Raw genomic sequence first — 13,616 nt, forward strand, 5'->3', positions numbered from 1 at the left:
AGGAACTGTTGGCTATCTTCTGTAGTAAACACAAGAGGAAACTTTCATTGGACCATAAGTAATAATGACTGTGATAAAATTACCACTATAATAAAAGTACATATGAGGTGAATCCAAACTTTTTGGGACTGGTGCTGCCATCTGGAAAGTAAGAGTGCTTGTTCTACAAAGTTCACAGGAGAGCTTCTGTAAAGCTTGCAAAGTAGGAGACGAGGTACTGGCAGAAGTAATGCTGTGAGGACAGGGTGTGGGTCGTGCTTGGGTAGCTCAGTTGGTAGAGCACTTGCCTGCAGAAGGTAAAGGTCCTGAGTTAGAGTCTCGGTCCGGCACACAGATTTAATCTGCCACGAAGTTTCAGGAGTAGTAGATCTTTGCACCACTAGATGGTGAGAACTGCATATCTGATGAGTCAGTGTGCAGAGTGGCATTCAGCTGGGAGGACGTGTTGCATGTCCACAGTGATTTCCATAATACTCTGTTTGGTGTATGGTGATTTTACGATGAATCCATGAACAGAACAGTGCATGTGTATCAAATTCTGTGTGAATCTCAGGAAAAGTGCTACAGAGACCCCTGCAATGATTCAACAAGTGTTTGGGGGACAGAGCATGAGCCTTACATGTGTGTTTGAATGGCATGCTCAGTTCAGTAGAGACGTTGAAGATGATGCTCACACTGGAATGCCTGTTGTCAAGCTTCAACAGCTGGTTCATGCAGATCGACATCGAACCATTCAAGCCTTGCGGATGAAGTGGGTATTGGTTATGGGACATGCCAATGAATGTTGACTGATAAATTTGGCATGCATCATTTCACCGCAAAATTTGTGCCAAGGATCTTGACTGCCAATCAGAATGCACAGCATATTGAAGTGTGCACAGACCTTCATCAGACCACATGTGATGATCCAACCTTCTTGTCACTGGTTATCACCGGCGATGAGAGCTGGTTTATAGTTATGACCCAGAGAAAAAGCAACAGTTGTTCCAGTGGAAGAGCCCGGGCTCTCCAAGACCCAGAAAAATGAGACAGTTGACGAGCAAAGTAAAGAGCATGATCATCGTTTTCTTTGATACCAAGGGAGTTGTGCACAAAAAGATTCATCCCACCCAACCAAACAGTGAATTCTGCATACTACTGTGTTGTTTTGTGGCAGCTCCTTGAAAACGTGTGGCAACGATGGCCTGAACTTTGGCATCAAGGGAACTGGCTGGTGCATCATGACAACGTGCCCTGTCACACGTCCTTGCTCACCAGGACCTTTTTGGCAAAAAAACAACATGGCGATTGTACCCCACCCATCGTCCTTGCCAGATTTGGCACCTTGCAACTTCACACTATTCCCAAAACTGAAACTAAAGTTGAAAGGTTGTCTGTTCGACACTCTAGAGAGGATTCAAGAAGCATTGCTGGCAGTGATAAACACCCTCAAAGAGCAGGACTTCCAGAAAACATTTAACCAGTGGCAGAAGTGCTGGGACTGGTGTGTATGTGCAGATGAGAACTACTTTGAGGGTGATGGTGACCATTAGTCCAAAGGTAAAGTTTTCAACAGATGGCAGCACCAGTCCTGAAAATTTTGGATAGCACGTCGTATTTCTAATATCTATGTCTTACATGATGATGACTGTTAATAAAATTAATTTCTAATAAGTAATATACAGTGTGATGCAGCTGCCCTAACGTATGTGTTTAATGCAACTCAAAACACCTTCAAATACCACACAGAAGATTTTCAAATTATCTCACTCATTATGCACAAGCTATTTGTCCTACAGGAAAATTAAGTTGGACTTTTTTGGTGGGAATTTACTGTAGGTAAATTTTTTACTGGGAGACATTTAAAATCACAAAGGCTATTAGGACATGTTCACTCTTCTAATCCTAAGTGCCCCCCGCCTCTCCTGAAACAATTCAGTATTCACCCCTGACTGTGGAATAAGAACAAAATAATAACCACAGTAAAATCAGTCTGTTTGAAAGTGCACATCTTTGCAATCAAAACCAACTGCTGGGTAACATTCGATATTGTGTAGCTATACTCCGTGCATTTTAATGTACTTGAACCCTCACCAGTAGGTAATCCACAATGTAGTTGAAATGTTAAAGCTGAATCCTGTCCCATTCCATGACAGCAGCCCTCATGAGGTCATCTAGAGCGTGAGGAGGGTTCCTGCAATGGCACACTGCAAGCCTGAACTGGTCCCAGTGTTACTCACCTGGGTTCTTTCAACCATCATTGTAGGTAACTCCATTTCTTTGATACACTCCTCTTGGAGGAAGGTGTTCAAGAAATGGGAGTGGTGTGTTCATGCACCATTAACTTACAATATGAATCCATCACAAAAATGTTTACAGTTTTGCTGGACAATAGGTCAGAATGATCCTGTCCTGATATTGCATAGCAATGAGTGTTGTCTGACATATATAAATGATTGTGACATATGTAAATGATTGCATTCTGCAATGTGACTGGTCCACCTCCGTGCTGAATCTGTGGAAATGGATATTTGAGATTTGCATCAGTACCTAGCTGTCACTGCACCTCTCTACAATGACCATGATATATCTGTCAGACAAATCTTGCACTGATCCACTTTCCATTCCAGATGTTCACTCACAAACCAACTTAATGCATTGCAGTGTTGGAGATTTGTACTGTTGTCTGTACTAGATACCTAGACGCCAAATCAACTGTGTTGTGATGGTTGTGAACTTTCTGGCTCATCACAGTCCTTGCAGTTGGCTCTAACAAGAAGTGCACAGTTCTGCGGCATTCCCTTGAGGTACCTACAAACATACTTTCCAAGTAGCAGTCATCACTCTGAGTTCTTGGCAAGGCTGATCTTCCATGTTGTTATGTCTCACAGCAGTGTTGCAACTTAAAATAACATCACAATGGTGTACAGCAATTTGATGGGAAACTACCCATGCTGACACTTTGCAACCATGGGTACTCAGTCTAAACTTGAAATGATCATTAGTGTTGTGTTAACAGATTGAACAGTGTACAGAAGCTTCAATAGACACACATTATGCATTATTGAGCTGTACTCAAAACTACACACATGTCTGTATGCAATGATTTTCTGTGGTCAAAAGAGTATTGAGAAAGAGGGCTGGTTCCAAGCTATGCAAGTCATGATGGTGATGCTATTTTTTAGTGCTGTTTATAACTGAGCATGGAATCATAGATACTGTTTGGAATGTACACACAAATGACAATATAATGCTAGTCATTAATAATTTTGACAGACTCAGAAAATATCAGTGCTGATATGAAATGAACTCTAATTTTCCTCGTCTGGTTTAGAAGTCTGAAAAGCCATTAATGAAGCATTCTATTGAATGTCTCTTTAAACTGCTTGGTAAATTGCTCACGTGTAGACTGTGGAATTTAGAGTGGATGTGATGAGAACAATGCCATTAATTGGTTACATTATACATTGGACACAGTGTGCATTTGGATTCAATTTCTCACTCCATGTTATCGGTACTTCTCTGCTCTTCCTATTTATTGCCTGACTGGCTGTCTAGGTGGTGTCTATAATCTTCAGGTACAGCATTTCACGATGGCAGACAACTGTCTCATTGAAATAATGTGCTGTTTCATCATCATCATCTAATGTTATTCCTGAAAACCTTGCAAGTAGTTATTGGGCCAGAAAAGGCTCTGTTAAGTCAATGATTGACAGTTGAGAGAGTTCAACTGAAGAAACATACTGTCATCCAATCATCATTTGTTCTACAAATGTCAATGTATTCATAATCATCAGTCTACTGTATCTTTTGATGGTGCTCCTCTACTCCAACACTGCCATGATGAAGCTGTTTTGTAAAGCAATGCTGTACTAACTTCTTTGGAACCTAAACCTGATACACCACACTACATTTTCTTGTCCCATGTAAGTAATGTAACATGTAATGGTTTTGTTTTTGTTTTTCCCTGGAATGTTAATAATGATTTGCTTATCAAGTGAAAGAATGCCTATGCTAGCATGGTTATAAGTGAACTAAAGTTAGTCTTAACAAAATTTTGGATTATTTTCATCAAAATTTCTTCAGTAAAACATGGTATCTATTTGGATGTGCTCCATAGATATTTCATACATACCTAGCAAGCAGCCTGTCAAGTTGGCTGATGTCAAGATCACACTCAGCCTCGCTCAACTCTCGACTGTCAGAGAATCTGGAGGGAGGCTGCAGATGGTACACAGAGGAGCTGCCGTCATCCTCAGCAGAATATGACTCTACACTGTTGGTTAACAAAAGTAATTCTAATAATTGTCTGCATCAGAAATATGATATGAGGTACAAATTTATACAATCTGAAGTATTTTAAAATGTTGATTCCTGACATTAATCTTAAGGGAGTAAAATTAATCTCCTACACTTAACTGCACAATACCTATTTAGTACATCACAGCACATGCTCATAATCAGACAGAAGGTAAGAGTTTTTTGTCATCAGTAACTCTTTCTTCAATATTTTTGGTAGTACATCACATGAAAAAAAATTATACATAATATTTTGTATTCTGAACTGGCTTTTCTACTTTAAAGCAAGCAATTCTGTAGCACTGCTTAACTGTGTCTAGTTTGGTAATTATACCAGTGTAATGGTCTCTGGGCACACGGTCATTCTATACTAATCTCATATTTCATGTAATTGCTTGATACTAAGCAAAGGCGCAGGAAGAGCTGAATGAAACAGAAGAAAATTTTCGACCCTACAGAAAGGAAAGACTGAAGGTTAAGGCAATAGAATAGTTTCCACACAAAATAGAAATGTAAAAGATATCTAGCAAACAAAATACTTACAAATGAAAAATGAAAATAGGAAACACTTATATCTTGTGTTCAACACTAAGATCAGTGACAGCGTAGTCATAAGAACAACTGAGCTTCCAAATGGCATAAAAAAAGAACGAGAATAGAATATTATTGGAATTCAAAGCCTACTTTGATATGTTATGCTGTTGGCCTATAAAGATTCAGATGACGGTATGCTTTAATCTGTGAAGTATTAACAAAGGAAATCTGAGCTGACAGGAAGTAAATGAAAATAAAATAAATACAATGAATATGAGTAATTTTTCTGGACCTGATTGAAATATTCTTTGAGCCTTGATATCAATGCATGCAGACTCATTCATAATATCTGGCAAGATAATGACATATTTAGTGATCAGAAGCAATGCAGCACCATTCCAGTTTAAGAAATGCATCTGGAAGAAGTGTGTGTGTTACAGAGGTGTAACACTTTTTATCTTATAGATTAAATATCTGTAATTTAATGTTAGAGAACAGATTGAGGAAATTTGTGGCACAAAAGCTGATAGAAGAGCACCTGTATTTAGGTTAAAACAGGTATAAGATAGATAATACCTATTAAAAGAATGCTTCATGATGTGCTAAAGTACTGGGAGAGAAATAAACTATTTTCAAGTCAGAAGGTATATGACCATGAACCACATGGCCAAATATGGAATGTTTAAGATGCAAGGAACACCACATGAGCTGCGTATAAATGTAGAGAAAAAGATCAAGTTGGTTTGAAATGAAGAGTGGAAAGTACCAAGTATACTACACGCACGCGTGTGCCACCTCTGCATACTAGCATGACTAGAGAGATAAGTCATTTAATAGTCTTCCGAAGTGTCAGCAAAACAAGTAATAGTGGCTGGCATTCTCAAAGAATTTCCCTCCACTGCTCATGGCAGTTCTTTATGAGACATTCATAATTCATAAAAATAACTGAGAACAGATTTCTCATACCAAAAATTGTATAGTTTGCCAAAGATTCAGAAATTGGATACTCCACAAAGACTGGTTGTAAGCATTACACATCTTTTGCCTACCCTATGCCTAACTATTCAGTTATTACAGAATGAATTTTCACTCTGCAGCAAATGTACACTGTTTTGAAACTTCCTGAAACACCAATGTAGAGTGAAAATTCATTCTGCGTACAAACCATTGGCTGTGGCTAAGCCACTTTCTCCTGCAATATACACACATCAAAAAAAGTTTTGCATCATGCTAGTTCCCAGAACTCCTGAAGATAGATGTTGACTGTGGATATTATCACAGACACAGTCCCTTTGACTGTTCAGAGATGTCACTAAACCCACCCAAAGATGTAAACAACTATGCATGAGCAGTGCCTATTAGATGGAGGGCGTCCAACAGCCAATCAGTTCCAGTCATTCCACCAGGAAGGAGGTGCATGACTCGTCTTGTCTGTAGTTCAACCATGCCTAGATAGTCAATACCACAGTTTGATCACATCCGCACTGTTACTTCATGCCAGGAAGGGCCCTCAACAAGGGAAGTGTCCAGGCATCTCGGAGTGAACCACAGCGATGTTGTTTGGACATGGAGGAGATATAGAGAGACAGGAAGTGTTAATGACATGCACTGCTCAGGCTACCCAAGGGCTATTATTACAGTGGATGACCGCTACCTACAGATTATGGCTCACAGGGGCCCTGACAGCAATGCCACCATGTAGAATAATGCTTTTCATGCAGCCGCAACCACTCCCGACGTCCATGGCAAGGTCTATCTTTGCAATCACAACACCATGTAGCACAGTACAAACGTGCCCAACGACATAGCAAATGGACCGCTCAGGATTGGCATCACGTTCTCTTCACTGATGGGTGTCGCATACACCTTCAACCAGGCAATCATCGGGGACATGTTTGGAGGCAACCCGGTCAGGCTGAATGACTCAGACACACTGTTCTCTGATGTTTTGGTGCATTATGTGGTTGTTGCTGGTTGCCATGGAAGGCACCGTAATGGCTGTACAATACATGAATGCCATCCTCCGACTTATAGTGCAACTATATCGGCAGCATATTGGCAAGGCATTCATATTCCTGGATGACAGTTTGTGCCCACATCATGCACATCTTGTGAATGACTTTCTTCAGGATAACAACATTGCTCAACTAGAGTGGCGAGCATGTTCTCCGGACATGAACCCTATCGAACACACCTGGGATAGATTGAAAAGGGCTGTTTATGGATGACGTTACCTACCAATCAGTCTGAGGGATCTGTGCTGATTCGTCATTGAGGAGTGGGTCAATCTGGACCAACAGTGCCTTGATGAACTTGTGGATAGCATGCCATGATGAGTACAGGCATGCATCAGTGCCTTGATGAACTTGTGGATAGCATGCCACGACAAATACAGGCATGCATCAATGCCAGAGGACGTGCTACAGTGTATTAGAGGTACCAGTGTGTACAGCAATCTGGACCACCACCTCTGAAGGTGTCATTGGATAGTGGTACAATATGCAATGTGTGGTTCTCATGAGCAACAAAAAGGGCAGAAATGATGTTTATGTTGATCTATATTCCAATTTTCTGTACAGGTTCCGGAACTTTCGGAACCGAGGTGATGCAAAACTTTTTTTGATGTGTGTACTTTCTTCCAGAAGTGCTACCCCTGCAAGGTATGCAGAGGAACTTCTGAGAAGGAAGAAGGTAGGTGAAGAGGTACTGTTAGAAGTAAAGCTGTAATGGCAGGTTGTGAGTCATGATTTGATAGCTCAGCTGCTAAAGCACTTGTCTGTACAAGGAAAATTTACCAGGTTTTACTCCTGGTCTGGCACACAGTCGTAATCTCCAGAAAGTTTAAAATCCAATTATCATCTCAGGACACTATGCTAAAAAGACAGAAACAGTTTGTTTTTAATGTCCAGATCATATTACTTAATGTGGTTTTAGTTCATAAGACAGTTAACAGATTTATGATTATTAGTGACGTCTTTAAAGGGCATTCACTGTCTCTGCTAGTTACTTCCTCCGGAATACTTATATGGAAATCAGTCAGACGGTTTGACTCAAGTAACTCCCTCTGCTCAGCTGTCAAATTTTACATCAGATGATATATATTTTCATTGTATGGTATAAGCAGGTGAATTTCTACATCTACACTCTGCAAAGCATTGTGATGTGCATGGCAAAATGTACTTCCCATTATTCCAGATATTTATCATTACATTCATTCATGTTGTGCAGGAAAAATGATTGCTTAGACACCACTGTGCACACAGTAATTAGTCTAATTTTGTTCTTGTGATCCCTACGTGATTGATATTGTAAGGCTACTGTAATTGACACCCTTGCAAGTGGACTACCTAGCAACAGGCACTCTCTGGCAAGCATTAGCTTCTAAAACTTTCTGCTGTCTCCTACCTTTTCTTGCAGATAGTGCACTGTCATGTCACTATGACAATGTGAGTCAGTAGCAAAAGAAATAGTAAGTAGATTTGGTCAAGTGAACATATAGTGATGAGCTGTGAATAAGAATACATGAAGTTGGATTTTAGTGTTTAGTAGTGCATTGAGGGAATTATTTCATTGGAATAGGATTGTTGACTCATTTGTGGCATTTTTTGGAGTGCATGAACTTTAAAATATGTCTGTTATCATCAAAATGAATGACTGCAAAATAGTCAGAAGTGTCTTAATTGTTTGAAAACCTATAACTTAATAACTAAGATGTCATCTTTTATTTTAGAGGAACCTAGCCATCCTTCATGATCTTTTTGTAGTAAATGATTTCAATTATACTATGTACAGTTAGGCTGCATTTAAGTTTTTAGTAAGATCATTGCTGAAGTAAGCCTATCCCCATAGTTCTATTGCCAAACATTAGGAACACAGTCAGAGATCTTAAGATTAAAGGGGTGAGAGCTTTACAAGTGGCATACCATACCATGGCACAATTTTCAGATTTAATAAGCTTGAAAATGAACTGGACTGAACTGTGGAAGCCAACAATAGGGTACACACCAAGCACACAAACAACAGCGGTTCCTGACAGGAGTTGGAGAAGTGTCATATGTGTTGAAAAGTAAACACCATCATCAAGCAGAAAAGAAGATGGATTACAATAGTATGAGACATCACATCACAACATGTCAATGACAGCAGTGCAGCAAGCTACATTCTCACGCAGAAACATGAGTGACTACCACAAAAGAATAAGATTTACTCATGTAATGGGTTGCATATGACACTGCTGTTGTAGGCATTGTTGAGTATAAGTGCACCTTGCATGTGTGCTGTGAATAAACTAACCAACCATGTCAGAAGGTGAAAATAATGGTTGTTGTTGTTGTTGTTGTTGTTGTTGTGGTCTTCAGTCCTGAGACTGGTTTGATGCAGCTCTCCATGCTACTCTATCCTGTGCAAGCTTTTTCATCTCCCAGTACCTACTGCAACCTACATCCTTCTGAATCTGCTTAGTGTATTCATCTCTTGGTCTCCCCCTACGATTTTTACCCTCCACGCTGCCCTCCAATACTAAATTGGTGATCCCTTGATGCCTCAGAACATGTCCTACCAACCGATCCCTTCTTCTGGTCAAGTTGTGCCACAAACTTCTCTTCTCCCCAATCCTATTCAATACTTCCTCATTAGTTATGTGATCTACCCATCTAATCTTCAGCATTCTTCTGTAGCACCACATTTCGAAAGCTTCTATTCTCTTCTTGTCCAAACTATTTATCGTCCATGTTTCACTTCCATACATGCCTACACTCCATACGAATACTTTCAGAAATGACTTCCTGACACTTAAATCAATACTGGATGTTAACAAATTTCTCTTCTTAAGAAACGCTTTCCTTGCCATTGCCAGCCTACATTTTATATCCTCTCTACTTCGACCATCATCAGTTATTTTGCTCCCCAAATAGCAAAACTCCTTTACTACTTTAAGTGCCTCATTTCCTAATCTAATTCCCTCAGCATCACCAGACTTAATTAGACTACATTCCATTATCCTTGTTTTGCTTTTGTTGATGTTCATCTTATATCCTCCTTTCAAGACACAGTCCATTCCATTCAACTGCTCTTCCAAGTCCTTTGCTGTCTCTGACAGAATTACAATGTCATCGGCGAACCTCAAAGTTTTTATTTCTTCTCCATTAATTTTAATACCTACTCCGAATTTTTCTTTTGTTTCCTTTACTGCTTGCTCAATATACAGATTGAACAACATCGGGGACAGGCTACAACCCTGTCTTACTCCCTTCCCAACCACTGCTTCCCTTTCATGTCCCTCGACTCTTATAACTGCCATCTGGTTTCTGTACAAATTGTAAATAGCCTTTCACTCCCTGTATTTTACCCCTGCCACCTTTAGAATTTGAAAGAGAGTATTCCAGTCAACATTGTCAAAAGCTTTCTCTAAGTCTACAAATGCTAGAAACGTAGGTTTGCCTTTCCTTAATCTTTCTTCTAAGATAAGTCGTAAGGTCAGTATTGCCTCACGTGTTCCAGTGTTTCTACGGAATCCAAACTGATCTTCCCCGAGGTTGGCTTCTACTAGTTTTTCCATTCGTCTGCAAAGAATTCGTGTTAGTATTTTGCAGCTGTGACTTATTAAGCTGATAGTTCGGTAATTTTCACATCTGTCAACACCTGCTTTCTTTGGGATTGGAATTATTATATTCTTCTTGAAGTCTGAGGGTATTTCACCTGTTTCATACATCTTGCTCACCAGGTGGTAGAGTTTTGTCAGGACTGGCTCTCCCACGGCCGTCAGTAGTTCCAATGGAATATTGTCTACTCCGGGGGCCTTGTTTCGACTCAGGTCTTTCAGTGCTCTGTCAAACTCTTCACGCAGTATCGTATCTCCCATTTCATCTTCATCTACATCCTCTTCCATTTCCATAATATTGTCCTCAAGTACATCGCCCTTGTATAGACCCTCTATATACTCCTTCCACCTTTCTGTTTTCCCTTCTTTGCTTAGAACTGGGTTTCCATCTGAGCTCTTGATATTCATACAAGTCGTTCTCTTATCTCCAAAGGTCTCTTTAATTTTCCTGTAGGCGGTATCTAACTTACCCCTAGTGAGATAGGCCTCTACATCCTTACATTTGTCCTCTAGCCATCCCTGCTTAGCCATTTTGCACTTCCTGTCGATCTCATTTTTGAGACGTTTGTATTCCTTTTTGCCTGTTTCACTTACTGCATTTTTATATTTTCTCCTTTCATCAATTAAATTCAATATTTCTTCTGTTACCCAAGGATTTCTACTAGCCCTCGTCTTTATACCTACTTGATCCTCTGCTGCCTTCACTACTTCATCCCTCAAAGCTACCCATTCTTCTTCTACTGTATTTATTTCCCCCATTCCTGTCAATTGCTCCCTTATGCTCTCCCTGAATCTCTGTACAACCTCTGGTTCTTTTAGTTTATCCAGGTCCCATCTCCTTAAATTCCCACCTTTCTGCAGTTTCTTCAGTTTTAATCTACAGGTCATAACCAATAGATTGTGGTCAGAGTCCACATCTGCCCCTGGAAATGTCTTACAATTTAAAACCTGGTTCCTAAATCTCTGTCTTACCATTATATAATATATCTGATACCTTTTAGTATCTCCAGGGTTCTGAAGAGGGGCAGCAGCCTTTTCAGTAGTTGCAAGGGCAACAGTCTGGATGATTGACTGATCTGGCCTTGTAACAATAACCAAAACGGCCTTGCTGTGCTGGTACTGCGAACGGCTGAAAGCAAGGGGAAACTACAGCCGTAATTTTTCCCGAGGGCATGCAGCTTTACTGTATGATTACATGATGATGGCGTCCTCTTGGGTAAAATATTCCGGAGGTAAAATAGTCCCCCATTCGGATCTCCGGGCGGGGACTACTCAAGAGGATGTCGTTATCAGGAGAAAGAAAACTGGCGTTCTACGGATCGGAGCGTGGAATGTCAGATCCCTTAATCGGGCAGGTAGGTTAGAAAATTTAAAAAGGGAAATGGATAGGTTGAAGTTAGATATAGTGGGAATTAGCGAAGTTCGGTGGCAGGAGGAACAAGACTTCTGGTCAGGTGACTACAGGGTTATAAACACAAAATCAAATAGGGGTAATGCAGGAGTAGGTTTAATAATGAATAGGAAAATAGGAATGCGGGTAAGCTACTACAAACAGCATAGTGAACGCATTATTGTGGCCAAGATAGATACAAAGCCCACACCTACTACAGTAGTACAAGTTTATATGCCAACTAGCTCTGCAGATGACGAAGAAATTGAAGAAATGTATGATGAAATAAAAGAAATCATTCAGATTGTGAAGGGAGACGAAAATTTAATAGTCATGGGTGACTGGAATTCGAGTGTAGGAAAAGGGAGAGAAGGAAACATAGTAGGTGAATATGGATTGGGGGACAGAAATGAAAGAGGAAGCCGCCTGGTAGAATTTTGCACAGAGCACAACATAATCATAACTAACACTTGGTTTAAGAATCATGAAAGAAGGTTGTATACATGGAAGAACCCTGGAGATACTAAAAGGTATCAGATAGATTATATAATGGTAAGACAGAGATTTAGGAACCAGGTTTTAAATTGTAAGACATTTCCAGGGGCAGATGTGGACTCTGACCACAATCTATTGGTTATGACCTGTAGATTAAAACTGAAGAAACTGCAAAAAGGTGGGAATTTAAGGAGATGGGACCTGGATAAACTAAAAGAACCAGAGGTTGTACAGAGATTCAGGGAGAGCATAAGGGAGCAATTGACAGGAATGGGGGAAATAAATACAGTAGAAGAAGAATGGGTAGCTTTGAGGGATGAAGTAGTGAAAGCAGCAGAGAATCAAGTAGGTAAAAAGACGAGGGCTAGTAGAAATCCTTGGGTAACAGAAGAAATATTGAATTTAATTGATGAAAGGAGAAAATATAAAAAATGCAGTAAGTGAAACAGGCAAAAAGGAATACAAACGTCTCAAAAATGAGATCGACAGGAAGTGCAAAATGGCTAAGCAGGGACGGCTAGAGGACAAATGTAAGAATGTAGAGGCCTATCTCACTAGGGGTAAGATAGATACCGCCTACAGGAAAATTAAAGAGACCTTTGGAGATAAGAGAACGACTTGTATGAATATCAAGAGCTCAGATGGAAACCCAGTTCTAAGCAAAGAAGGGAAAGCAGAAAGGTGGAAGGAGTATATAGAGGGTCTATACAAGGGCGATGTACTTGAGGACAATATTATGGAAATGGAAGAGGATGTAGATGAAGATGAAATGGGAGATACGATACTGCGTGAAGAGTTTGACAGAGCACTGAAAGACCTGAGTCGAAACAAGGCCCCCGGAGTAGACAATATTCCATTGGAACTACTGACGGCCGTGGGAGAGCCAGTCCTGACAAAACTCTACCACCTGGTGAGCAAGATGTATGAAACAGGTGAAATACCCTCAGACTTCAAGAAGAATATAATAATTCCAATCCCAAAGAAAGCAGGTGTTGACAGATGTGAAAATTACCGAACTATCAGCTTAATAAGTCACAGCTGCAAAATACTAACACGAATTCTTTACAGACGAATGGAAAAACTAGTAGAAGCCAACCTCGGGGAAGATCAGTTTGGATTCCGTAGAAACACTGGAACACGTGAGGCAATACTCACCTTACGACTTATCTTAGAAGAAAGATTAAGGAAAGGCAAACCTACGTTTCTAGCATTTGTAGACTTAGAGAAAGCTTTTGACAATGTTGACTGGAATACTCTCTTTCAAATTCTAAAGGTGGCAGGGGTAAAATACAGGGAGCGAAAGGCTATTTACAATTTGTA

General features: G+C 40.1%; 1 protein-coding gene across 1 annotated transcript in view; it reads right to left on the bottom strand.

The window, feature by feature from the left end:
- The window catches only part of LOC126455967 (Down syndrome cell adhesion molecule-like protein Dscam2), a 358,909-nt gene that overhangs the window by 18,515 nt on the left and 326,778 nt on the right, over positions 1-13,616 (bottom strand). Inside the window, exon 31 of the mRNA XM_050091727.1 lies at positions 4,115-4,255. The gene's annotated coding sequence lies outside the window, so the exon portion shown is untranslated. The remainder of the gene's footprint in view (positions 1-4,114; positions 4,256-13,616) is intronic.

Source organism: Schistocerca serialis, chromosome 1 (assembly GCF_023864345.2).
Source record: "Schistocerca serialis cubense isolate TAMUIC-IGC-003099 chromosome 1, iqSchSeri2.2, whole genome shotgun sequence".
Taxonomy (NCBI): Eukaryota; Metazoa; Arthropoda; class Insecta; order Orthoptera; family Acrididae; genus Schistocerca; species Schistocerca serialis.